Raw genomic sequence first — 24,122 nt, 5'->3', positions numbered from 1 at the left:
ATGAGGGGGAGTGCAGATTGGGGACCCAAGCCCCATCTATAGGCAACTGGACATCCCCTTACAGAAGAGTCACAGGGAGGAGACGAGCCAGCCAGGGTGCAGTGTAGCAACAATGAAACACAACTTTCCTCTAGTTCTTAAATGCTTCCTCCCCACTACTATTATGATCCCAATTCTACCTTACAAATCTGGCTAGACCAGAGATGTACACTGTACCGATAAGAACTGGAAACACAGGGAATCTGGGAGAGGTGAACCCCTCAGGACCAATAATGAGAGTAGCGATACCAGGAGGGTGAAGGAAGGAAAGGTGGTGGAGAAAGGGGGAACTGATCACAAGGATCTACAGATAGGGGACAGGGAGATGGACAACAGAAAAGAAGGGAGATGTCAGGCAGTGTAAGACATGACAAAATAATAATAATTTATAAATTATCAAGGGTTCATGAGGGAGGGGGGACTGGGGAGGGATGGGAAAAAATGAGGAGCTGATATCAAGGGCTCAAGCAGAAAGCAAATGTTTTGAGAATGATGATGACAACAAAAGTACAAATGTGCTTGACACAATGGATGTATGTGTGGATTGTGTTAAGAATTGTATGAGTCCCCAATAAAATGATTAAAAAAAAAAAGAATGATGTGTTTTGCTCTAGAGCAGTGGTTCTCAACCTTCCTAATGCCATGACCCTTTAATACAGTTCCTCATGTGGTGGTGACCCCCCCAATCATAAAATTATTTTTGTTGCTACTTCATAACTGAAATTTTGCTACTGTTATGAATTGGGCAACCCCTGTGAAAGGGTCGTTTGATCCCCAACGGGGTAGCAACCCACAGGTTGAGAACCGCTGCAAAAATGAACTCCAGGTCTGGGTCTTGAGCATGTTACACCTGCTTTAAGCCTGGGAGATTCTAAACAGCTTTGTTTAGAGACTGGACACATAGCCGGATGAGCCCCGAGTGAGGAAGAGCCGTCTGGTACCCCAGGAAGGCAGGCAGATATGAAGCCAGCGTGTGACTGTGTGTGACCTCCTGAGTCCTGGTTTTAGCAGGTGGACCTGGACGGGGAGCATGTAGAGCATCGCCACGGCATGAGTCACCCCCATGGGGGGCTCCTGCTGCTGGAGATGGCTGCGGGTGGGGTAGGGGGAGATCCAGGCCAGGATGGCTACCTACCCTCCAGCCCGGGGGCAGCAGGATTGGAATGTCATGTCTTGCCTTTGCCCCCTTCACACTGTTAGACCAGCAGCTGGAGATGGTGCGGGGGATAGTCAGTCTGTGTCTTTGTGACTCTCCGTGGGACACGAGTGCAGGGAGGACAATTTAAACATCGCCTTGTCAAGGGCACAGGGGTGGGGTGGTGAAAGGTTGTGTGCAGACCCAGCGCTGGGCCATAGGGTGGGGTGGGAGTTCGAGAAGCAACGAAAGGGCTTCGTGAGCAGTGCAGCGGTGAGGGGGAGGGCTCGCTGGGGCTAGGGATGAGCGTGGTGTGGACAGCCGCTCTGGAGGACAGAGGTGCAGGGAGTGGGGACAGCATGGCTGGTGGGAGTTTCCTTGCTGTTGAGTGGATATTGGTTCAGTGAGTCTAGGACAGGTCTAACAGCCCCACGGGCTGCAGTCTTTACGGAAGCAGAGTGCCACGGCTTTCTCCCGTGGAGTGGCTGGGGGCTCCAACCACTGAGCTCTCAGACAGTAGCTCAGCACGTAACCCTGGTGCCCCAGGCCTCCTTCAAGATGAGGTAGGCTGCCCTGTGGTGGGGCATCATCCGTGCCACTGAGCCGTCCAGAGTTTAGGAAGCTGGCTAGCCTGTCTGTTGGTTTCTGAACAGTGGAAGGACCACGTGAAAAAACTTGGCAGAATCTAAGATGAATTTTTAAAAAAGTAGCTGTTGTGTAAAAAATTAGTACAAACTCATTATAATATTCAATCATGGGACAAACTGTTGGAAAGGCAGGTCTTCCTTAATCCTGCCTTTCAGAGATAATCACTGTTGATAAAACCCAACCCCGAATCCCTTGCTGTTAATAGCTTGGCTTATATTCTTTTCCAGGTATTTATTTGCATAATAGAACAGCATCCATTCACTCACTCATTTATCTTCTCTGCTCCCATAAATAGAATCGTACTGGACTTAATAATCTGCACCTTCTCTAGCCGTCTTTCCACATTAGTGTGTCGGAATGATCTCATTCTTTCGGATAGCTGTGCAGACTTGCCGGCTGTATTTTGCACCGGTTACTCACAGCTGCACAACAAATCATGCCGAAACCTAGTAAACGAACGCAACCGTCATTTATCTGCATGCAGGCTTGTGGCTTAGCGACTTGGGTCAGGTTCAGCTTTCGAAAATTTTTGTATGAAAAAATACCTTTTTTTTTAACACGAGTTTACTAATTTGTAATATGTGATCAGTCATCAGTTCGGTTCAATGATTTGATTTTCATTGGTATCTTTTAAAAGTTTTTACTGACAAATAATTTGCATACCCTACAGTTCAGTGGTTTAAATATATTACAGAGTTGGGCATTCATCACCGCAATACATTTTAGAGCTTTAAAATTTCTTTTGTTCTTGTACCCATTATTATTAGCTTCCTCGGGCTCAGCTGCTTTTGCTTGAGTTTATTCAAGTGGTGGCAGGGCCTGGGTGGTCTGAGAAATTGGTATTGTTCCGTTGATGCTCAGCTGGGCCTCTCCCCCCACCGCCCCTCCTCCGTGGTTTCTCATTTTCAGGGAGACTAGCACGCAAGGTGAAAACAGAATCTAAATACAGGTGACCTGTGAAGAAAAGGGATTTGAACTGCTCGAGTCCAGTACATGGATTTGTTTTAAAAGCACCGAGAGACACTGGTCCTCTGGCTTGAGCAGCTCATCTCTCCAGCAGACTGGTCCTCACCGTGAAAGATGTGCGCGCTGGGATGCGGCACAGTGCATGCAGTATAACGCCGTAACCCCTGAACAACACCAGGGGGCCCTACAAAGTGCCACCGGCTATGCCAGACAGGCTCCCGAGAAGCAGAGCTCCTTGATGTGCACCATCGATGGAGGCCTGCAGCCGCAGCTGCCCGCCGTCTTAATGTACACGAACCCAACGTAAGCACCATTGGGAAAAACAGACAAGAAAACCTGTGACGTGGTCATTGACCAAAACCTTACACCTTTTGTGAAATGTTTTCTTTTTCTTCTTGTATTGAAAACACATCTGTTGTGTGGGTGCAGTGCATGATGCATATAACATTTCCAAATGTGTGTTAATCCGTTGTTTATGTTACCGGTGAGATTTCCCATCAACAGTAGGCTACAGGTGAAGTTTTCCCGGAGTCAAAGTTTTATGTGGATTTTTGACTATGTGGAGAGGGGGTCGGTGCCCCCAAGCCCTGCATTCTTCAAAGGTCAACTGTACTCTACAGGTCTAGGCCCTGAAGTGTGACCACATAACACCAGGGGCAGGACCAGCCTATACTCCAGGGCTGGGGAAATACAGTCCATCCCTTGATGGGAGGAGCAGCAGACCCACATCAAGGGGGGGTGTTCAGGGGGTGTGCAACGGTTTCATTTGCCCCGAATCAGGAGAATTAAAGTATTTGCAAGTAGACATCAGATCTTTGGAAGCTAGCTCTGTCCTGCTAGGGGTCAGCCAGGGAAAGAGGCCAGGGCAGGACAGTTCCCTCTTCATGTTGGGCTACAGGTGGCTTCTGTGTGTGTGTGTGTGTGTGTATGTTGGTGGTGAGGCTTTTAAAGTGAGTTCTGGCAGAGGTGGGGCAATCCAGCACGAGGCTTTGTAGGAAACAGACTCTCCAGTCTCATGCCTGTGGGTTACCAGCTCAGTTCTAGTTCGCTGCCCTGGAGTGGGCTCCTGACTCGCGGTGACCCGTGCACAATGGAGGGAAATGCTGCCCAGCTCTGCCCCGCCCACGATGACTTGCATATTGGACAGAGTTCCCTTGTGGTCCCATTGGGTTTTCATCAACTGATTTTTAGAAGTCGATCACCAGGCCTCTTTCTAACTCGTTTGTTTTCGTCTGCAAATTCCTTTGAAACGTTCAATTAATAGCGATGCCCGAGCTTTCCCTGGTAGCCCGGCGGCTCTCTGCCTGAGCTACACTGGTAAGGAATGGGACGTACGACTTCTGCATGGAAATTGAGAATTCCACCACGGCACCAGCTAAGTGTCGCTCTTATTGTTTGGTGCCAGAGCATTGGTTCCAGTCCTGTGCACAACAGAAGGAACCGCTGCCTGGCCCCGTGTCACCCTCACCGCTGTCCTTGGGCTTGAGCCCACCGTGGCGGCCACCGTGTCCATCTGTCTCCTGGAGGGCCCTCCTCTCTGTCACTGCCTCTCCACTCTACCGAGCACGATGTCCTTCTCCAGGGACTGCTCTCTCCCGATCACAGGTCCAAAGTACACGTGCTGAAGTCTCGCCGCTCTGGCTTCTAAGGAGCACTCTGGCTCTATATCTTCCAAGAAAGATTTGCTCTTCTGGCCGCCCACAGCACCTTCAGTGGCCTTTGCCAACGCTATAATTCCAAAGTACCAGTTCTCTGGCGGTCTCGCTGACTCACCGTCCGGCTGGGCTTCCCCATGCGTATGGGAATGCCCTTGCTAAGGTCAGGCGCGCCTCGATTCTTCAAAGGGGCGCCCTTGCCCTTCAGTACTGTAACTAGGTCTCGCGCAGCAGGCCTGCCCAGTGCCCTTCATCGTTGGATTTCTCGACTGCTGCTTCCGTGAACGTAGCCATGATTCCAAGCAAAATGAAACATCCGTGACAACGTCCATCCTTTCTTTCGTTATCGGGGTGTGGTCCAGCCGTCCAGGTGTCCCACCTGAGTCCCCCTGAAAATTTTCACGGCATCTTTAAAATGTGAATCAGTGAGTGACAGGTCTTGACTGCTTCTCTGTTACGAACATGGAAGAAGTCAACCAACGGGGCCCTCCTGACCAGGCCTCCGCTGGGAAGGCGCTCCTTCACTTTGCCCAGTGAATGCCCACTCCACTGTGGGCTTCCCCGATCACTTCAGATGGGAAAGCAGAGAACCCGGACTCAACACTGGGCCTGCGCACCAGGTATTCATTTGTGTGGCTTTCTCTTCGTAGCCCCCCACCTGCCTTGCTGTGACTTCTCAGCTTGTGAAATGTCACAGCTGGCAGGGAGGCAGAGGGAGGCAGGGGCAAGTGGCAGCTCTGGGCCACTAATAACTCCCAGACTCCCAGTGGTGCGGCGGCTTCTGTAGAAGCTCTCCCTGGCTGTAACCATCAAACTTGCCTCTCCCCTGGAGGTCTCAGGTGGGGCGTGATGAAGCACACTCGCTGTGCTCTGCAGGGCTCTTTCGCCTGTTATCTGCCTGGAAGTTTGAGCATGCATCAAATCTGAACAAAGGCCGAGGGAGCTTTTGCTTTTGAAAATCCCTTGGCATTTGATCCCCACTTTCCCCCCTCCCTTCCTCCCAGCATCCCTCGGAAGGAGCTGTGTTGTGGCTGAAAGGGCTCACGGGTTGCAAAAGTAGACTGCCACCCATGCCCAGCCTCTGGCTGCGCTTCTCCTCGGCGGTGTGCTGAGAGAGCTGACCCGTGAAGACTGTGAGGCAGTCTGGTCCCACATAGCTCCACCACATCGGGGGGCTAGCCTGAAGCCCTCAGGTGACTCGAGAGATCCAGCCTTGTGTTACTGTGGCGGGACTCATGGCATCTGGTCAGCTCGCGGCCTTTGAATTGACCAATGCTTGGTGTTGAGGAAGACATGCAAGCCTTTGAAACCTGCAACCGCTGTCACAAGCATGGCGAGGAGTGTCAGCACCTCCTTTTGCCTGGGGGAATTGGAAAGCCCGGATGGAGGTCCCGCTGCTCCCTTTGAGAGTTCGCTAGTTGGGGGCACATAAGTAGGCACAGTCCCCGTAAGCCAAGACCTCGGCACCTCTCTTCCTGAATCATCAGCCCCGCCAAATATTGCTTCTCTGTGGTTCCGAGGATGGATTTGCCCGTCAACATCCTCAAGAGGCATGATCTGGTCTCAGTTCATTGACAAGTGGTTCTTGGACAGGGAGCCTTGGCGGTGCGATGGTCTAGTGTTTGGCTACCAACCCAAAGTTGCCGCCCGGCGATCTGCCTCCTGATACAGCCTTGAGGCGGTCCCGCGGTGTTGAAGTGAGTCAGAAACGAACTTCATGGCACCCAACCGTCACCACAACGGTTGAGCATCCGATGCACCCATGGGGTCAGAGAGAGCTTCTGGGTGAGGTGCTCCGTGATGAGCGCTCTGGCCAAGGGTGGAGTTCAGTGAGTTTCCAACCCTTTCTCTTCTTGGATATGAAGTGTCTCTGCTCTGGTTTATCCAGTTCTCTCGCTCCCTGCCCCCACCCGGAGTGCTTGCCCCTCCCCCCCCAACATCTAGGCTCAGGGCGGCACGCACACCAAGCAGCATGGGGCAAAAGCCCTCTGTGTCGGACTCAAAGGAGACCCTTGCTTTGACCCCGCGGGGAAGGCTTCCTGATCCATTGTCAGTTGGTGTGGAGTTAGCACAGACCCACAGTGACCTTATGGACGGCAGAATGAGACATTGCCCTGTCCTCTGCCATCTTCACCATCATTGGTGTGTTTGAGCCCAGGATTACAGCCATGGGGTCAATCCATCTAATTCAGGGACACCCCCCCCCTCAGCCTCCAGCTGACCCTCCCCTTGAACAAACATGGTATCTTTCTCTAGTGCTTGGTCTTTCCAGATGATGTGCCTGAAAAACCAGTCTCCTCATAGGCATGTCACAGTGGGACCTTGACTACGACGTATCGATGCCTTAGAATCTTGGTGCTGGCGAAGAGTGTTGAACGTCCCGTGGGCTGCCAGGGGAAGACACAGATCTGTGGGGGAAGAGGTACAGCCAGCATGTTTCTTGGAAGCGAGGCCGGTGAGACTTTGACTCACGCATCTGGAAAGAGCAGCCCCTGGAGAAGACATCGTGCTTGGTAACGTAGAGGGTCCGAGACAAAGGAAGACCGTCAAAGAGATGGCCTGCCGTGGTGGCTGCAGCAGGGGGCTCAGACATAACTGGGGCGGCGCAGGACGGGGCGGGTGTTCGTTCTGTTGTACTGAGAGTCCCTGTGGGTTGGCACCAGCAAGAATTTCATGTAGACAATGATGCTTCCCAGTGTCACCACCCTGTGATTCCTAGAGTGTCCTCATCACATGATTCCTGGGCCTTGGAGAAGGGTGGACCTCCCTGCTCAGGATGGGGGGACGGGCAGATGCCTCCGGCTCACTTGGCACTTGGACCTTCCAGACTGGAGCTCAGACAGGGCAGGTCTCCCTCTGACAGTCTGTGTGGACAGCCTGGCATAGTCCTCAGACCAAGTGTCTCCTCTGTGAATACTTTTGGGGTTGTTGGCCTTTGTGATATTAATGCTGATTGATGCCAAGAAGGGAAGCTCCAGAATTGATTGTCCTGGTTCTGAGTGCTGGGCTGGTGCTCTGGGTCTCCACTCAAGTCTACTAGGCTCTTGGGGGGCTGTGCCCATCAGCTGAAACACAGGGACTCCACCCCCTTTCTGTGGGCCAGGAGTGACAGACTGGGCTGTGGGCCCTTGAGTGTGAATCTCATCTTACCTCTGGAGCAAGGGAGAAGGTGGCACAGGATTCTGTCATCTCCAGGGCCCTGTTTCTTAAGTGGGTCGCGCGTGTTCCCGGAGCCAGAGAAGCTGAGGTCATCGAGTGTTTGTGCTCTGAGGATCTTGCTAATGGGCTGGAGGAAGGAAGCGAATGGGAAAGGCAGCCTCTGGTCTCCAGCTCACTCGTAAAACACGAAGCAGCCTCTGTGCAACTCCAGGGGCAGGGGTGTAGGGTGTGTGTGTGTGTATGTGTGTGTGTGTGTGTCAGCTGCAGGAGCTCAAGGCTGCCTAACCTCCCCCCCCATCCCCCCGAGCATGCCTTTGACTTTGGTTGTGGAGGAGGAAGGGGTGAGACTTGAACAAGATCCTCTGTGCCTGGCACATAGGAAACCGGTTGCTGTTGAATCGATCCTGACTCTAGGTGACCCGGAAGGTGCCAGCATAGAACTGTGCTCCACGCGTTTTCAATGGCCTCTTTTGGAAGTAGATGTTCAGGACTTTCTTCTGAGGGGCCCTGGGTGCACTTGAACCACCAGCGTTTCAGTTAGTAGCGTGGTGTGTTAACTGTTTGCGTCACCCAAGGAGCCTGGGCGCAGAGTTAACCTTAAAAACCAAGTTGTTTCTAACTCATAGCTGATCCTGTAGGACAAACTAGACCTGTCCCCTTAGTGTTTCCAAGGTTACTGTCTGCAAAAATAGATGACACAGCTTTCTAGCTCTTGTGGAGCTGGCTGGTGGGTTTGAACCGCCAACCTGTCAGTTTGCAGCCAAGTGCGTAACAGCTGTGCTACCAGATTCTAGGACACTGCACTGGCACCCAGTAGGCCTCAATACATATTTGCTGATGGAGGTGGGGAAGAGGCTATTGAGTTAGCAAATATGGAAAGAAACTGAACTAGTTGAGCTGGGTTTGAGAGATTTGGGGGAAGATCCACCCCCACCTTAAAATCTCTCTCCTAGTCTGGGTGGCTGCCTGAAACTGCCATCAGTGGGGTTCTCCTGGAGGAAGGGTGAGCCTCTTTGGTCCTCAGGAGGTTCTCTTAAAATACCACTCTCTCTTGGAAAGGTAACCTGTTGGACAGCTGTGGCCGGAGCTCAGTGCAGGGCAGTGTGAAGATGGGTCTACAGCCGGCTAACCAACACTCCGGGCTCCTTTCCCCCCGAGCCCAGGATTGCCGTCCGCAGAGTACTGCCCAAACCTACAGATCATTCAGCAGGCCAGAGGACCCCAAGATCTGCCCCCAGTAGCCCCCTCTAGCCCCTGCTTTTATTCCCAGAAAGCCCTCCCAGGGGTTCATAGGAAGGAAGCATGGCCAGAGCTTTAGGAGACATCAAGGAGGCGATATCTATTTGTAGCTTTTGCTAGTTTAAAGTGTGTGTGTGTGTGAACATCTGTCACTTCAACAGTCTTCACATGTGCCCTTCAGTGTGACGTTTATTCTGTTCCTCATGCTGTTTCACCACCGCTGTTCATTAAATCAGCTCTCTTGAACACATGCTTGTTCTGAAAGTTTCGTTTTACTTGCGGTGCGAATAGATGCCCCCACTCCCTACTTGCTATACACACGTTGTTTAGTGACACTGGTTGCCATCTGTAGATGCCTCAACATTTTTGGCTGTTATTTACGGGGTAGTTGCTCCACCTCATTAACCTAGACCCATTCCCCCGAAGGTCCCCCTGATGTCTTAGTGTCCATCTTGCCCCCTGGGGCTCATAAAGGTAATTAAAAAAATTAAGCACAATCCTTAACGATGGCATTCTTTCCCTTTTGAATGGTTTTTGGTTGGTTTGTAGATGACTTCAAGGGGCAGTTTCGTTCAAGGTTTGAGGGGGCCCCAGTGCAGTCGTGTCACCAGGGGCCTCGGCAGTGGTCGAGGTGAAGCATCAGGCTGCTCACCGAAGGGTCTGTGATTGGAACCCACCAGCCGGTCACGGGAGAAGGGTGGCGTAGTCTGCTTCCTTAGGGACGCGCAGCCTCCAGGAGCTGCCCAGGGGCCCCTGTGGGGTTTGGGGTTTCCATGCTGAGCTGCTAACTGCCAGTCAGCCGTTCACAACCGTCACCCGCCCCTTGGGAGAAAGGTGACGCTTTCCATCCCATCAAGATTGACAGTCTCGGGAACCCAGAGCGTCCGGAGAATGGTCTCGATGGCGGTGGGTTGGGTTTTGGTTTTGTTCAGACCTGATGGGGCAGCTCTATGCTTCCCTCTGGGTTGGGTCACGGTGGGTTAGGACTGTCTGCATGGCAGTGGGTGGTGATGGAACGCAGGGTCAGTCGAGTCATGGAGCATTCTCGATTCAGGCACCGCCGTGTCCTTCAGTCGTGACATAGGAGACTGTCCCGTTGGACCCTGGTCTTTCTGAGACCTTCCCAGCCATTTCCTACCTCCTCAGGATCTGAAACACGGTTTGTGCGCCACTCACTGCCAGCGAGTCTTTCTGACTTACAGCGACTCCAGAGGACAGCGGGCACCGTCCGGTGGGTTTCAGAGATGGTCCCTCTTTACTGAGAGTAGAAGCCTCATCTTTCTCCGTTGGAGTGGGCTGGTGGTTTCAAACTGCTGAGCTTGAGGATAGCAGTCCAACCGCTATGCCACCAGGACGCCCTTGACATGCACTAGACACTGTGATTTTTATTTTTCTTCCTTAAAAAAAAAAAAGATAATTTCAAAAAAATTTTTGGACAGTTTATTGTAAATTGAGCACAGGCTTATGGAGCGAATCAGTGTTCCGTCCCTCCTCCATCCACGTTTTGTTTCGTCTCATTGATTGCTCTTCCCACTTCCTCACTGTCTCCTGTTTCCATCCTCCTCTCTTCCCTCGCTTTTCTGAACGTGGACCTTGGAAACACGCCATCCTTTTGATCTCAAATGGTTGGTTATTCCCAGGTGGTTGTGCCTCACTCGTGTCACTGTCCCCTTAGAGGCCTGTCCACTGGACCCGACTCAGTGGCAGTGGATTATTGTTTGATGGGAAATTGAGCTGTGGGGGCGAGTTCACTGCCAGGTCCGAGGGATGTCTTAAGGACCACACCAGCCTCTATCTGTCCGGGAAGGCCGGTCCTTTTTGTGGGTTTCGAGATGTGTTCCACATTTCCCTCTCGCCCCGTCTAGAATCTTCTGTGGTTCCGTTCAGAGTAGACAGTGGCAGTAGCTGGGCACCATCTAATTCCTCTGGTCTCAGGCTCATGAGGGTTGACGTTGGTCCGTGTGGTCCATCCGTGTCATGGTTTCCTTGGGTCTTCATTCTCCTTCCTTCCGTCCGGGAGACTGACAGGTGCGCCTTAGGTTGCTGCCCACGAGCTTTTAGGATCCCGGTTGTTGCTCATCCAGGGGCACACATGAAAAATTAAAGACAGAGTGCACACATGCATGGGAGGAGAGAGTGGCCACCTCAGAGGAGGGGGCTTTGTAGTGAAGAGGAAGCTGCAGCCGGAAAGCGTCCCAGCTGAGGGAATGGACACAGTTTCCATAACTCTCAGGGCAGTTGAGGTTTTCTGGGCACTGGTCCTAAATTCTCTGTGTCCTATACCCGTTCCCCACCCAAGCCTGCTTCCTCACTTTCACCCAAGGCCGGGGGCCTTAGAGCCCCTGACTCCCTGTGTTGCCCGGTGACCACACGGGACTGTGGGCAGCTTTGCAGACGAACAGGCACCCACAGTGGCCAGGCCCGCGAGGACTTGAGGAAGGCACTGGTGGGGTTATTTTGGGTTTGGTGGGCCGGGCTCACATCTCTCTGGCATTCCGGCCACAGGCCTTTCAGAATCGACCAGAATGGAAGGATGGATAAAAACTGAGGCTCCAGGAATAACTCAAGAATTTGCTCATTCTTAACCCCCGAGAAGAGGTGCCGCCCAACCCAGAGCTGATGATGGGGCCGAGGGAGGGGGCCGATGGTGGGGAAGGGAGAAGAGCCAAGTTCAAGGCCATTTCCTCTTTCTCCTCTGCGGCTTCCCTCCACCCCCAGGAGGAATGGGTGGGCGGCTAGTCAGTGGTGGCTCAGGGCCAATCTGATAAGGTAGTGGGATTTAGAGCTCTCAGAAATGCCCCCTGGACCCCAACCCCAGCCTCCCTTCTGGCAGGATGTAACTCCTCCGTTAGGTTGGTAGGTGAGTTTCTGTCTCTTTCGGTTTTTCTGTCTCTGAGCTGGTCTTTAACTCTTCCTCTCTTCCCCGTGTTAGGCACCTTTGTTGGTGCACCTGCACACTCCTCTGGATGCTCAGGAGCTCAGTGCTACCAGGACTCTGTCTTGAGGACTTAGAGCAGACACGCAGGGGCAAGTGTGTGCAGACAGACAGACGCACATTGTCCCGAGTGGCACGCGATGAAGATAGCAGTGAGGCCGTGTGGAAGGAGCAGTTGGCTGAGAGCCAGGGCCCCCAACTGGCTTTGGGCAAGCAAGTGGTTCCCCTTACGTTTTTCATCTGCAAGTTTTTCATCTGCAAAGTAAGGGGGTTATGACCCCCGAAGTCCTTTCTGGCTCAAGAGTTAGTTTTTTCCGGAGCTGCCCGTGGGATGGACATGTCCCAGTGGGTCTCTCGTTGTCCTGGACTGGGGTCTCTCCTTGGCTCCCTTCTCACTTGGGTCTCTCCTGAGAGGGGTAGACTGGGCTTCAAGTATCACAGCCGGACTTCAGACCTCTGTTCTTTTCAGCCTCAAAGCCTGGTTTTCGGTTTCAGAAGTCCCTTGTCCGGGGTTAGGTAGTTTACCCTGGTGGGCTACCTAAGGAGGGTCAAGAGACTCAATGACGCCTGCTGGGAGCTGACCAGCGGCCAGGCCGGCCTCGTGGTTTCTCCCTGACAGCCCCCTTGCTCTTTTTGTTTCTGAGTGCCCACTTTTCTTCTCTGTTTCCCGTGGGTCCACTGGTGAAGGTTTGGGATTTCTTATAGTCAGTTGCGATCCACACCGAAGGCCGCAGTCCTTCATCTTCATCAGCGAGTGTTTCAGACTGTTTGCTGTTGTCTCCTGGGTGCTGACGCTCCATTCGTGTCCGTCTTTCTGTCCCCCTTTCTGTGCTTCGTTTCGCATGATTTCTATTGCTGTGTCTCCAAGTACACCGGACCTTTTCTTCTACAGCGTGTAATCTCTTAATCCCATCCCCTGTTGTTTTCATTTCAGACAATTTTATTTTCTGTCCTTGGAAGTGTTAGTCGGCTCTTTGTGGCCGCTCCTTACGATGTTCGTGCTTTCCTGAGCATGTGGACAACCGTTAGAATAGACATTCTTTCCTGCTTGCCCACTGCTTCCATCATTTCTGTCAGTTTGTGGTCTGCCCTGTTGATTGATTTTCCTCCTGGCTGGAGGTCATGTTTTTGAACTTCTTTGAATGCCAGTTCGTTTTTGATTGGATGTCAGACACGGAGCTCACTGTGGATGGGTGCTGGATTTTGTTATAGCTCTTTAAATAGTATTGGACTTTATTCTGGCATGCGGTTCAGTTACTTGGGATCAGTTCAGTCCTTTTGAGCTTTGCTAGTAAGCTTGGTTAGAGTGGCCCCAGAGCAACGCTGTGGCTCTGGCTAACGGAGCCTCAATATTAAGGCAACACCATCCGAAGGCCTCTGTCCCAGCTTCTCTGGCTGGTAGGAATGTAAACACTTTTCTATTTTCTTTCTTTTTAATTTTTGTAACAGCTTTATTAAAACTTCATCCACATGTCATACAATTCTATAGTTCAGTCTTATCAAGAAGAGTTGTATAATCCCATTCAATTTTAGAACATTTTCTTTTTTTTGTGCTCATTGTCATTAATGTACTTATTATTTTTTAAATGGTGGCAAAAATATGAGGGGGTACCCCCCAAACCAGAATTTTTCCAAGGCTTAAAATTAAAAAAAATTTAAATTTTTTTACCAAACAATACTATCACCTGCAAATGAATCTCCATTACCCTTAATACATTTGTCAAATCTGCGATTATCTGTTTGGATGACTGACAGCACCTTGCCCATTTTTTTCATCACCTATTCTATGTTGTCAAATAGCTGTCCTTTCATGTCCCTCTTCATTCACAGAACAAAAAGAAAGCGCATTGAGCTAGGTCAGGTGAGTCAGGTGCCTGGGACCAGAGAGGCATGCTGTTCTTTGCCCCAAACTGGTGCACTGAGATGGCTTTGTGAGCAGGTGCATTGTTGTGGTGGCAAAATCAGTCCCCTGTCTGCCACAAATCAGGCCTTTTTACACTGTTACACAATCTTTTCAGAAACTCTAAATAGAAGGCTTGATTAACAGTCTGACCTGGTGGCATGACTCCAAAGGCACTTGGAGTCAACATTTTAGTCTGTTTGGGAAGTTGATGAACATCCAGAACAAGGTTTGTCATCAATCGACATTTCACCTTTTTTGAAATGAGAAAACCACTTGTACACTTGGGCTTTCCCCATAGTGCTGTCCTTGTAAGCTGTGTTCATCACAACAGCCGCACACTGTTCTCTGAAGTCGGCCATCACACAAAAAATGAGGTTCCAGGAGACTGCTTTTAAGAAAAATTCACTGTGACCAGAGAGAACCTTCCAAGGCGGTGCCACTGGGTGAACTTACTCAGAGCGAGTTGCTTGATGCTCGATTAGCAAGAAACATTCATATTATGAAAGATCCTCTCCACCCAGTACAATTTTGTTTTTTTTTCCCTTTGCTGCCTTTAAAAAATCATTTTATTGGGGGTTCGTACAACTCTTACCATAATCCATACATCCATCCATTGTGTCAAGCACATTTGTACATTTGTTACCATCATCATTCTCAACACATTTGCTTTCTATTTAAGCCCTTGGTATCAGCTCCTCATTTTTCCCCTCCCTCCCCGCCCCCCTTTCTCATGAACCCTTGAGAATTTATGAATTATTATTTTGTCTTATCTTACACTGTCCGACGTCTCCCTTCACCCACTTTTCTATTGTCCGCCTCCAGGGAGGGGGTGATATGTAGATCCTTGTAATCAGTTCCCCCTTTCTACCCCATCCTCCCTCCACCCTCCCGGTATTGCCACTCACACCACTGGTCCTGAGGGGTCCCTCTGTCCTGGATTCCCTGTTTCCAGTTCCTATCTGTACCAGTGTACATCCTCTGGTCTAGCCAGATTTGTAAGGTAGAGCAATTCTGGTTTTTTTAGGCACCCCCTTGTATACCCAACCAAACATTCTCAAATCCCACAGCTTCTACATGTACAATTCAGTGCCGCATAGTCTTCATGTTGTACAGCCTTTATTGATACCCTTTCCAAACCAGTCCACCACCAGTAACGTAAGCTCAACGCCTCCTAGGCAACAGTTCTTTCTCCTTGGCTACCCACGCTAACTGTTGGTCAAGTGTGGTTCCTTTCTTTTCTATTTTTTGGTGTTCTCTTGAGACAGTATTCACCGATCACACACTTCCGTGGTTAAATCGCTTTTAAAGTGCATGGTATATACATCATCACGAGCTTTGCAAATTGTTCTGCCTGCTGGCTTTTTGGTGACGCTTTCTCTAGCCTTGTGGAGTATCACTCCAGGAATGTGCAGTTTCGTTTTCAGTGCAGGATTCAAGGAGATTTCTCGGGAGCTCTCCGGAGGGCTTTGCTGTGCAGCTCGCTCATCTCCAGTATTTTCTACAGAGCCTCCTTGTCTGGAACCGGGAATGCTGACTTTTCTCCCCGCCACGTGGTGAGACCACTGGATTCCATTTAAGTTCCCTCTTCCCGGGGCCTGCACACCTGTGGTCCATCAGCTGGGCACTTGTAGGACTCAGTTCATTTGTTTCCCTTCTCCCGGGCTCCCGGGCTTGCGCTGCTCGTTCAGGGTCTGACAGTGGTCACACCGATTGTTCTACACTCATGTCTGGTTTGTCCGTCATTTGAGGCAAGAGGCTCACTCCAGGCCCCATGACTCTCCCGTGACCATAAACAGAAGTTTTGCTTTATTTAAGGACTTATTTCCAGCGTCATCTTTCTGGGAACCTCCTCCCCCACTGGGGTAGGTGTCCCTAGTAAGCACTCCCATAAGGCCCCATAAACAACATGTTCCCTTTCCCCCATCGTCTCTGTTTTGTTTATGTCTCTCCGACCAGAGTGTCTCCTCGGACACGGGATGCTGCGGCGCTTCTCTTAGCACCCTTTGCACCTGGTCCAGTGCCTGGCATATTGTAGGCAGTTGGTGTTTGTGGCTTGAAGGAATGAATGAAAACCAAAGCACAACAAAAACTGCGTGCCACGCGGTTGCTAAGAACACCACTGTCTCCGCTGTGACGCCTGGCCCTGAGCAGCTCCGACCTCACCGGCAGCACCCGGAGACTGAATGCAGGTCACCCAGAGGAGCTGACTGAGATGGTGGGAGCGTGGGGATTAGCTGAGGAATTGGGGGTGGTTTGGGGGTCTGGAATGTATTCTAAAGGGTGCAGTAGGTGGCATAGGCCACGGCCTCCAACATGTGTAGGACAGCTGTGCAAGGGGAAGGCTGACGCATGTCCTGTGCTTTCAGAGTCAACTCTAGCACCCATGGGTGCGGGGTCCTCCAGGGGTAAGATTTAGGTCCAGTCCCAGAAAGACACTTCTCAAGCCTCCCTGCAACGCCGAGGTGTGAGCCCCAAAGAGGAGGTCGCCTGTTGTGCTCGGTATTCTGGGATTTGATATGATGTCGCGTGAGATAATCTTTAAGATACCTTTCTGCTCAATGATTCTCAATCCTCTCTCTCGATTCATCCCTTGCTTGTAACTCCTCGCTCTTAGTACATACACACACACACACACACGTGCGCGTGCGCGAAACGGCTTACACTCTTTCTGCTTTGCTTAAAGCGCGCTTCCTCCCAGGGACATGGCACACTAACTCCTGCCACTCCCACCTGAAGTCTGCGCCTGCCTCCATCGTTTCCACGTCCACCTGACAGACATCCATTGATCTGGGGTGGCCCCTTATGTCAGCATCGCGTATGTCTGGGGATGGAGTGCCTTTGAGACAGTGGGAGACTGATGAGCTCATGATTCTCCTGTCCCCACTCACCGCCCCTCCTGCCCATGCAGGTGGCTGTTAGTGTCCAGCAAGGCCTGGCCGCCTCCACCCCGCCGCCCTCCGGATGGATGGAAGTGGTTCTGCACGGCCACGGCCACGGCCACGCGTGTCCTGGCCGTTGACTGGTTTCTCTGCATCGGGGGTTTTCCTTGAAGGGGCATCTCGCTTCCCAGTGGCCACAGGTGTCATCCCTGGAGGGTCTCGGACAGTGTGCTATACTCCGTCCGGCTCTCGTGTAGTCATTGTGTTGACAGGTTTCTGGAGAGAATCTTTCCTCAAACACCTCCTTTCCCCATCTTGAAAAAAGATGGCTTCCAGGCACCTTCAGAGAAAACGCCCCTGCAGGAAGGGGCGCTGGGTCTTCAGTTCCTTCGCTGGAGAAGCGACCTTCTCCCGGGAGCCCTCGGGAGACTTCCCTGAAGCTGTGGCCCAGTTTCCTGGGTGTCTTAGTCTGGGATGACTAGAGAAACAAATCCATAGACTTTCATAAGTGTGTAAGAAAGAGCTTTATATAAAAGAGCAATTGTATATTGAGAAACATCCCAGCCCAGTCCAGATCAAGTCCGTAAGTCCGATATTAGCCCATACGTCCAATTCTAGTTCATAAATTCCTCTTCAGACTCACACAGCCAGGCAATATGCCAGATGCAGGAAGACCACAGACCAGACGTTGGAAAGTCTTGTGGATCCAGTGGCAGTGGAAGCACCTCGGCACTGGCAGGGGTCTCCACGTGGCTCCTCCAGCTCGAGGGCTCTGGCTCCATCAGCGTAACTTCAAGTGACTTGTCAGCAGAAATGTCTAGCAGAGAGTGTGTGTGTCCCCCGCCTCCAGCGAGCTTCTTATCTCTGTCATGCCTCCAAATGAGGTCATCAAGCTGCGACCTGATTGACAGGCTAAACTCCACCCCTTCGCTCTTACTGGTCTCACGTTGGCACCAGATTGTGTAACTCCCACACTGGGGACAGGAGCCCTGGTTTCCTTAACTACCCACTTTATTGTCTGCTTGCGAAATTCCTGGTGCCGGAGTGCCACAAACAGCAACTGTCCCAGGCTTCTAACTTCAGGGTTGGAAGTTTGCCTCCACCTAGAGGTACCTTGAAAGAAAAATCTAGCGATTTATTAACTAACTAACTAGCTAACTAACTACATCCGTACATACAACAACATAACCAGGCATCGATCAGAAAGCATCGATCAGCACGGATGGGCTCTGACTTACCTGGGGTTGCCGTGAGTCAGAGTTGGCCCCACAGCACCTGCTTTCAGCTGGGCCTCTCCTCATCGCCCCTGCTACAGCTGGTGGCCCAGGGGGAAAGTCGCTGCTCAATGGGCTTTGTGGAAACCAGGCTTGAGATGGGAGAGGTTGATGGCAGCCGAATGTGCTGGCTTCACCACCGGGGCCGTGGGCTTTCGGGCACTCGGGTCTCTGGTATGTGGCTCCTTCCTCAGCTCCCGGGCACAACCAGGATGGCGAGGAGCTCTGGACCCGCAAATGCAGGATTCTCTAGCCCACCTAGCTGTGGCCCCTGGATGGACTTCACTGGGTGAAGCCTCACTGGGGAAAATAATGTCCGCCTTCGGAAGGGCTCAGTGATAAGACTTCCCCTCGTGCGGAGGCTGCTGGCTCCCCAGAGTGGCTTTCCCTCCCCCAACGCTGTGGACTTTGCATCTTCCTCAGCAAAAACCCAGAGTCCTTTGCCAGCAAGAGCTACCCAGTAGAAGCGCCCTGTTGGGTCTCGGAGGGTGTAAATGTTGACGGGGGCAGAAATCTCATCTTTCTTGTCTGCAGAGTGGCAGGTGGGTTCACGCTGCAGATGTTGCAGTTGGTTGCCCATCCCATCATGCCGCCAGGGGTGGGGTTAGAGGGGGGGGGGCGACGCCGATGACACAGACCAAACCACAGCCGATGCTAGTCAGTTCTCAGTCAAGCAACCCCATGCATGTCAGCGTAGAACCGTGCTCCGTAAGGTGCCCACGGCTGAGTTCTCGGAACTGCACGGCCAGCTCTCTTGAGTGCATGGGAACGTCTAACTTTCGCTTAGCCAGGGACCCTCCTAGGAGGAAAGGTTAACGTTATTGGGAAACTGACAGCCCTAAGGGGGTTGGATCCGGATTTGCTTGGCCATAAGCAATCAGTAGACCCCCACCCTTCCACACTGCAAAGGGAGCGTAGACCAGCTCCGGGCTGTGTCTAACGCAGCGGTCACTTGGGAATGAGAGAGTCCCAGTGAAGGGAACCCCAGCACCTGCCTGGCCAGGACGGTGCTCCATCTAACCTGGCCCGAAGAAGGACTTTCAGCAGTAGCTGCAGGCCCAAGGCCACTTGTTGGGTGGGAGAGCCCGTCCCAGAACATAAGTTTCTGTCTCCTAGTTTCCTGCTTGCTTCGTTGGAGAGGCGCCAGGACAATAATGAGAACAGTGATATAATTACAGCTAATGCTTGTGGAGGGCATTCAGTCATGGTCTGCAGAGTTTTGGCCTGGTTCTTGACACGAGTTCAATGAAAAGCGGCTTCCCGAACTTTTTTCCCCATGTCTCTTGACTTTCTTCCCGAATTCTTCGGGTCTGCTTTAAAGCACATGTGTCCTTGCTGTGTCGACAACGAACATGTAGCCACTGCTGTTGGCAGCCTCAGCCGAGGTAGCTGCTGTCGGCCTGCTGGTTTCCATCAGCTGAGATTGCATCCAGGATGTTAAAATCGGGTCTCCCTTCAGGTCGGTACGCAGCTCTCTGTATGAGCTTTGCCTAGGCATGCTTTCGCCGAGCATCTGCCGAGCAAGCACCTCTCGTGTGTCAGTTGGATGACGAAAGGCATTTGACTCAAGCCGTCGTCTTCTTTATCACCTTAGATGTGGATGGAAGTTGGGCAGTGAAAGGCAAGGCAGAAGAGCTGATGCGTTCGAACGGTGATGTTGGCAAAGAAGACTGTCAGCTGCTAAACAAACTAACAGATCAGTATTAGAATGCAGCCAGGATGTTCCTATGAGCTAAGGTGGTGGAATTTTGGCTCACTTATTGTATTTTTATTTTTAAAACTCTTTCTATTGTGAATTAAGAGAAGGTTGACAGAGCAGATGAGCATTTTCATATTCAACGGTTCATCAAACCTCCCAATGACTTGCCCTGTTTCTGGATTTTTTTTTTTTACTCCTCTCCCTCTTGCTGGACCTTGTTGTTCCCAAGTTAACACCTGTCGACTCTGTAGCCAGCCTACTGCTTCCCCTGCCCTCCACCCCCTCCCAGCCCTGGTGCTCCTCAAAGTCTGCTTCTTTTGAGTGTGGAAACCTTTGCTGATTTTCTTTTCTTTTGTTGTCACGACAGTCACCTCCTACACCGTTTGTGATTTTGTGGTTGGCTAATTTCATGCCGTATAATGCCCTCCAGGTCCATTCATGTAGGAAGGCATTTCGGATTCTTCATTATTCTCTAGCAGTTCCATCGTGTGTTTGTCTGAAGGTTTATTTATCCATTCTCCCACCGATGGGTGTGTAGGTTGTTCGTCTTTGTGTCGTTGTCAGTAGTGCTGTGATGAGCATGGGTGTACATGTATCTGTGCACGCTATAGTTCTTATTTCTTCAGCATGCATGCCGAGTAGAGGGATGGCTGGGTCAGATCAGCTTTGTATTCCAGTTTTTCGAGCAGGACCATTCTGCTTCCCACAGTGGCTGACTCTTCCCACAGTGGCTGACTCTTCCCACAGTGGCTGACTCTTCCCACAGTGGCTGACTCTCAGAGCAGGGAGGGTGCCAATATCTGCACACGCTCCAGCGTTTGCCAGTCTCAGTTCCTGTTGCTTTCAAGCTTTGTTCTCAGGGTGAGGGTGAGGTGGTATCTCACCATGGTTTTCATGCACAACTCTTGGATGCCCAGTGATCTTGCGCATATCTTACATATGTCTGTTGGCCGACTGCATGGCGTCTTGGGTGAACTGACTGTTCATGTTCTCTGTCCGCTGTGAGATTGGATTATTGGTCTTTTTCTTGTTGAGGCGTTGAAGTTTTCTATAATTTTGGAGATTGGTGCCTCATTCAGTTGTCCATTGGCAAACATTTCCCCCCCGCTCTGTGGCGTCTTCTTTAAGGCTTGTGGTGAGTCTTCTGATGCACATCAATATCTACTTTATAAGAGGCCTAGACATCCAATTTATCATGTGTTATGTGTTTTCAATTGTGTTTGATGGTACATTAAGCCACGTGTCAGGGCCCCTGCTCCTGTCCCTGTGTTTTCATGGACGATCAGCACAGTGTCAGGTTTTACATATGGGTTTTTGATCCATCTTCAGTTCACTTGTGAATGTGGTGTCAGATGTGGGTCCCATTTCATTCTTGTCTGCGAATAGATAACCAGTTTTGCAGACACCCTCCCCCATCTGATGTGTTTCAAGCTCGTTGCTAATGATCATCTGTCCACAGATGGATGGATTCACTACTGAGTTCTCGATTCTGTCCCATCGGATCCATTTGTTGTGCCAGTGCCAGGCGGCTTTGACTCAGGTGGCTGTGTAGTAGGTGTTGAGATGGGGAAGTGTGAGGTCTTACTTTGTTCTTTAGTACTGCTTTCTTATCTGGGGTCTCTTTCGCCTCCATATGAAGTTGGTGATTAGCTTTTCTGTTAAAAAAATAATGCTGAAAAAAAAAAGAATGCTGTTTGGTTCTGGATCAGGATGGCATTATATCTATAGATTGCATTGGGTTATATTGACATTTTTACGCTGTCAAGTCTTCCTATCCATGAACATGGTGTATTTTTCCATTTATGTAGATATCTTTTGCTTTCTTGTAATGTTATGGCTAGGGTCACTATGAGTCAGAACCTGGTGGCACTCAAGAGTAATGTTTTCCAGTGTTCTTTGAACTGGTCTTTTGTTTCTCTGCTTAGGTTATTCCTAAGTATTTCATCTTTTGAGTGGCTATTGTAAATTGTATTGTTCTACTGACTTACTTTTTCAGTTCTCTTTTCTATATTGATCTTGTATCCTGCCACTTTACAGAATCTTTCCGTTAGTTTCAATGGTTTTCTTGTTGACTTTGGTGTTTCTGTTTAGAGAATCATGTCACCTGCAAATAGAGTTTTACCTCTTCTCTGCCAGTTTGAATTAAAAGAAATCATTTTATTGGGGGCTCTTACAACTCTTATAGCATTCCATATAAAAATTGTTATCAAGCATATTTGAACATATGTTGACATCATCATTTCCAAAACATTTTCTACTTGAGCCCTTGGTATGAGCTCCTCTTTTTTCCCTCCCTCCCCAACCCTTCCACCCTTGGTCAATTATATATTATTATCCTTGATCAATTATATATTATTATTTTGTTGCTAAGTGGCTCTGGGAAAGACTTCCAGCACAACACTAAGTAAGGGTGGTGATGAAGGGCATTCTTATCTGCCTCCCACTGTTAAGGGGGATGCTCTTAGTTTCTCCCCACCGAGGGAGCTGTTGACTGTTGGCTTTGCCTCTATGGCCTTTATTTTGTTAAGGGGTTTCCCTTCAATTCCTATTTTCTTGAGTGGTATTATCAGGAAGAGGTGCTGGACTTTGCCACATTCTGCTCACTTACTGTGGACACATCATCAGAGGAAGACAGTGTGTTTGGTAGCGGGCCAGCAAAGCCCTCCATGAAATGGATTCACACAATGTCTCTCACGATGGCCCCAAGCATGCCCGTGGTCATGCAGATGATGCAGGACCAGTCCACTCTTTGTTCTGTTTCACAGAAAGTCGCCACGGATGCGCGCCAACTTGACCACAGTGGACAACAACAACAGCTGGGTCCAGACAGGTCCGGTGCCAGGGATTTCATGGTGAATGAGGCTGGCTTTGTGTCTTCAAGGAACTCTAACTGGCTGGCTCACTTGTCTCCCTCTAGGCAGGGCATGTATCTGGGTGCATTCCGCTCAGTGGTAGCCGCTGAGCACTTAGGTCGCCAGCCTCCGACCAGAAGTTGCCCTAGTGGGATAGTGCTGGAGAAAGAGCGCGGATACCGACTATCTCTGTGGGACTCCCCACCATCCGGGCCACCACCGAAGCATGTTCCCCAGCACGTCCTCTCACTGCGGTGACCTGCAGACAGTGACCCTGAGGAATGGTTAGAGGAGGAGCGTCACCCTGCTGTATGTCTGTCTTGCTCCAGAGGAGGCCCCTGAGCCTCAGAGGACTAGTAGCACGGGCTGAGGACCTGCGCTTTCTGTCCTAGCCTCTGCGTGACCTGCTGTGCGGTATCGGTCATTCTAGAAAGGCTTGGGGGGCTCCTCTGTGCCAGGCACTGGTCTAGGCTCTGGGGATGCAGGTGTGAAGAAAATGCTCTGCCCTCAAGGACCTGCTATTTTGGTGGGGGACACAGACATTAAGCTAGAGATGAAAACCTTTATCAGGAGCGATGTCAACCAGGGGAGAGGGCCAGGCTGGGGACTGCGGTCTCATACATGACAGAGAAGGTCTTACTGAGGGGGTGACATGAAAGTAGAGAGGGATGGAGGTAGTGGAGTGCATCCCAGGGCAGAGGGACAGCTGTGCAAAGGCACTGAGGCAGGCGCATGTGAGACTTCTTTAAGGCCAGTGCAGGTGGATGAAGTGAGCAAGGTATTAGGTCACATAGGGCTTTGAAGACCGTTGTAAGCATTTTAGCTTTTAAAGGCACTGGAGAATTTTGTACAAGGGAGTGACAGAATTGCCTTACGTTAAAAAAAAATCACCTTGAATGCTATGTAGGGAATAGACTGATGATACATACCTGAAACAACAGTGTCACATTACCTTTGAGCTACTGAATCGAGCCCCTGGATGGTAAAAATGCTGAGTGCACTCAGCTGCCAACGTAAAGGCTGGAGGTTCGCATCTCCCTGGGGAAGACAGGCCTGGAGAAGGATACGATGCTTGCTACAGTAGGTGGCCAGCGAAGAAGAGGAAGGCCTTCAACAAGGTGGACCGACAGAAGGGTTCCAACAATGGACTCCAACATAGGAAAGATCGTGAGGATGGCACAGGGCCGGCTGGCCTGGCCACGATTCGTTCTGCTGTCCAGAGGCACCCAGCACCAATCACAGCAGACTGCCGCCCAGGATCAGGATCAGCTTGGAAAGAACAGGATACAGTTCTTCAGCCCGGACAGCTTCCCATCAATCAAGATGGCTCTTCTTTCCTCTTGGCTGTGCCCACTGCCTGGCAGCTTTGTCTCAGCTGTGCTGCAGGCCAGCGGGTCCTCTCCTGGCTGTACCCACCACCGGGACTTCTCTGAGCCTCTGCACCACTTGGGCAAGTGTGAGGTACCCCACTGCACCACCAAGCCTGCTGCCAGAAGACGCCAAACACTCTCCACTGTGAGTTAGCTGCCTGAGCTGGCCTCCTGGCTCCCGTCACTCAAACTGCTCCCGCCATTTCTCTGCTGCAGGGATTTGTTGTGGTCGCTACTGTTTCTCATCACTTTCAGTGTTCTCTTTGTCCCCACCACCCCGTCCATGTCTAAGAGGCTCTCAGCACAAGGACCAAAGGCTACGCGCTGCTTCAGACTCTTCTTGGTGCTAGCTTCTGTGCAATTGGCTCC

At 51.0% G+C, this 24,122-nt stretch overlaps 1 protein-coding gene across 1 annotated transcript in view; it reads left to right on the top strand.

Annotated features, from left to right (window-relative positions):
* TSPAN9 (tetraspanin 9) overlaps positions 1-24,122 on the top strand; it is a 242,610-nt gene that overhangs the window by 12,151 nt on the left and 206,337 nt on the right. The gene's annotated exons all lie outside the window — the stretch shown is intronic.

The sequence above is a fragment of the Tenrec ecaudatus genome, chromosome 6, assembly GCF_050624435.1.
Source record: "Tenrec ecaudatus isolate mTenEca1 chromosome 6, mTenEca1.hap1, whole genome shotgun sequence".
NCBI classification, from domain to species: Eukaryota; Metazoa; Chordata; class Mammalia; order Afrosoricida; family Tenrecidae; genus Tenrec; species Tenrec ecaudatus.
The sequence above is the reverse complement of the archived record's forward strand: the minus strand, read 5'-3'. Positions and strand labels throughout refer to the sequence as shown.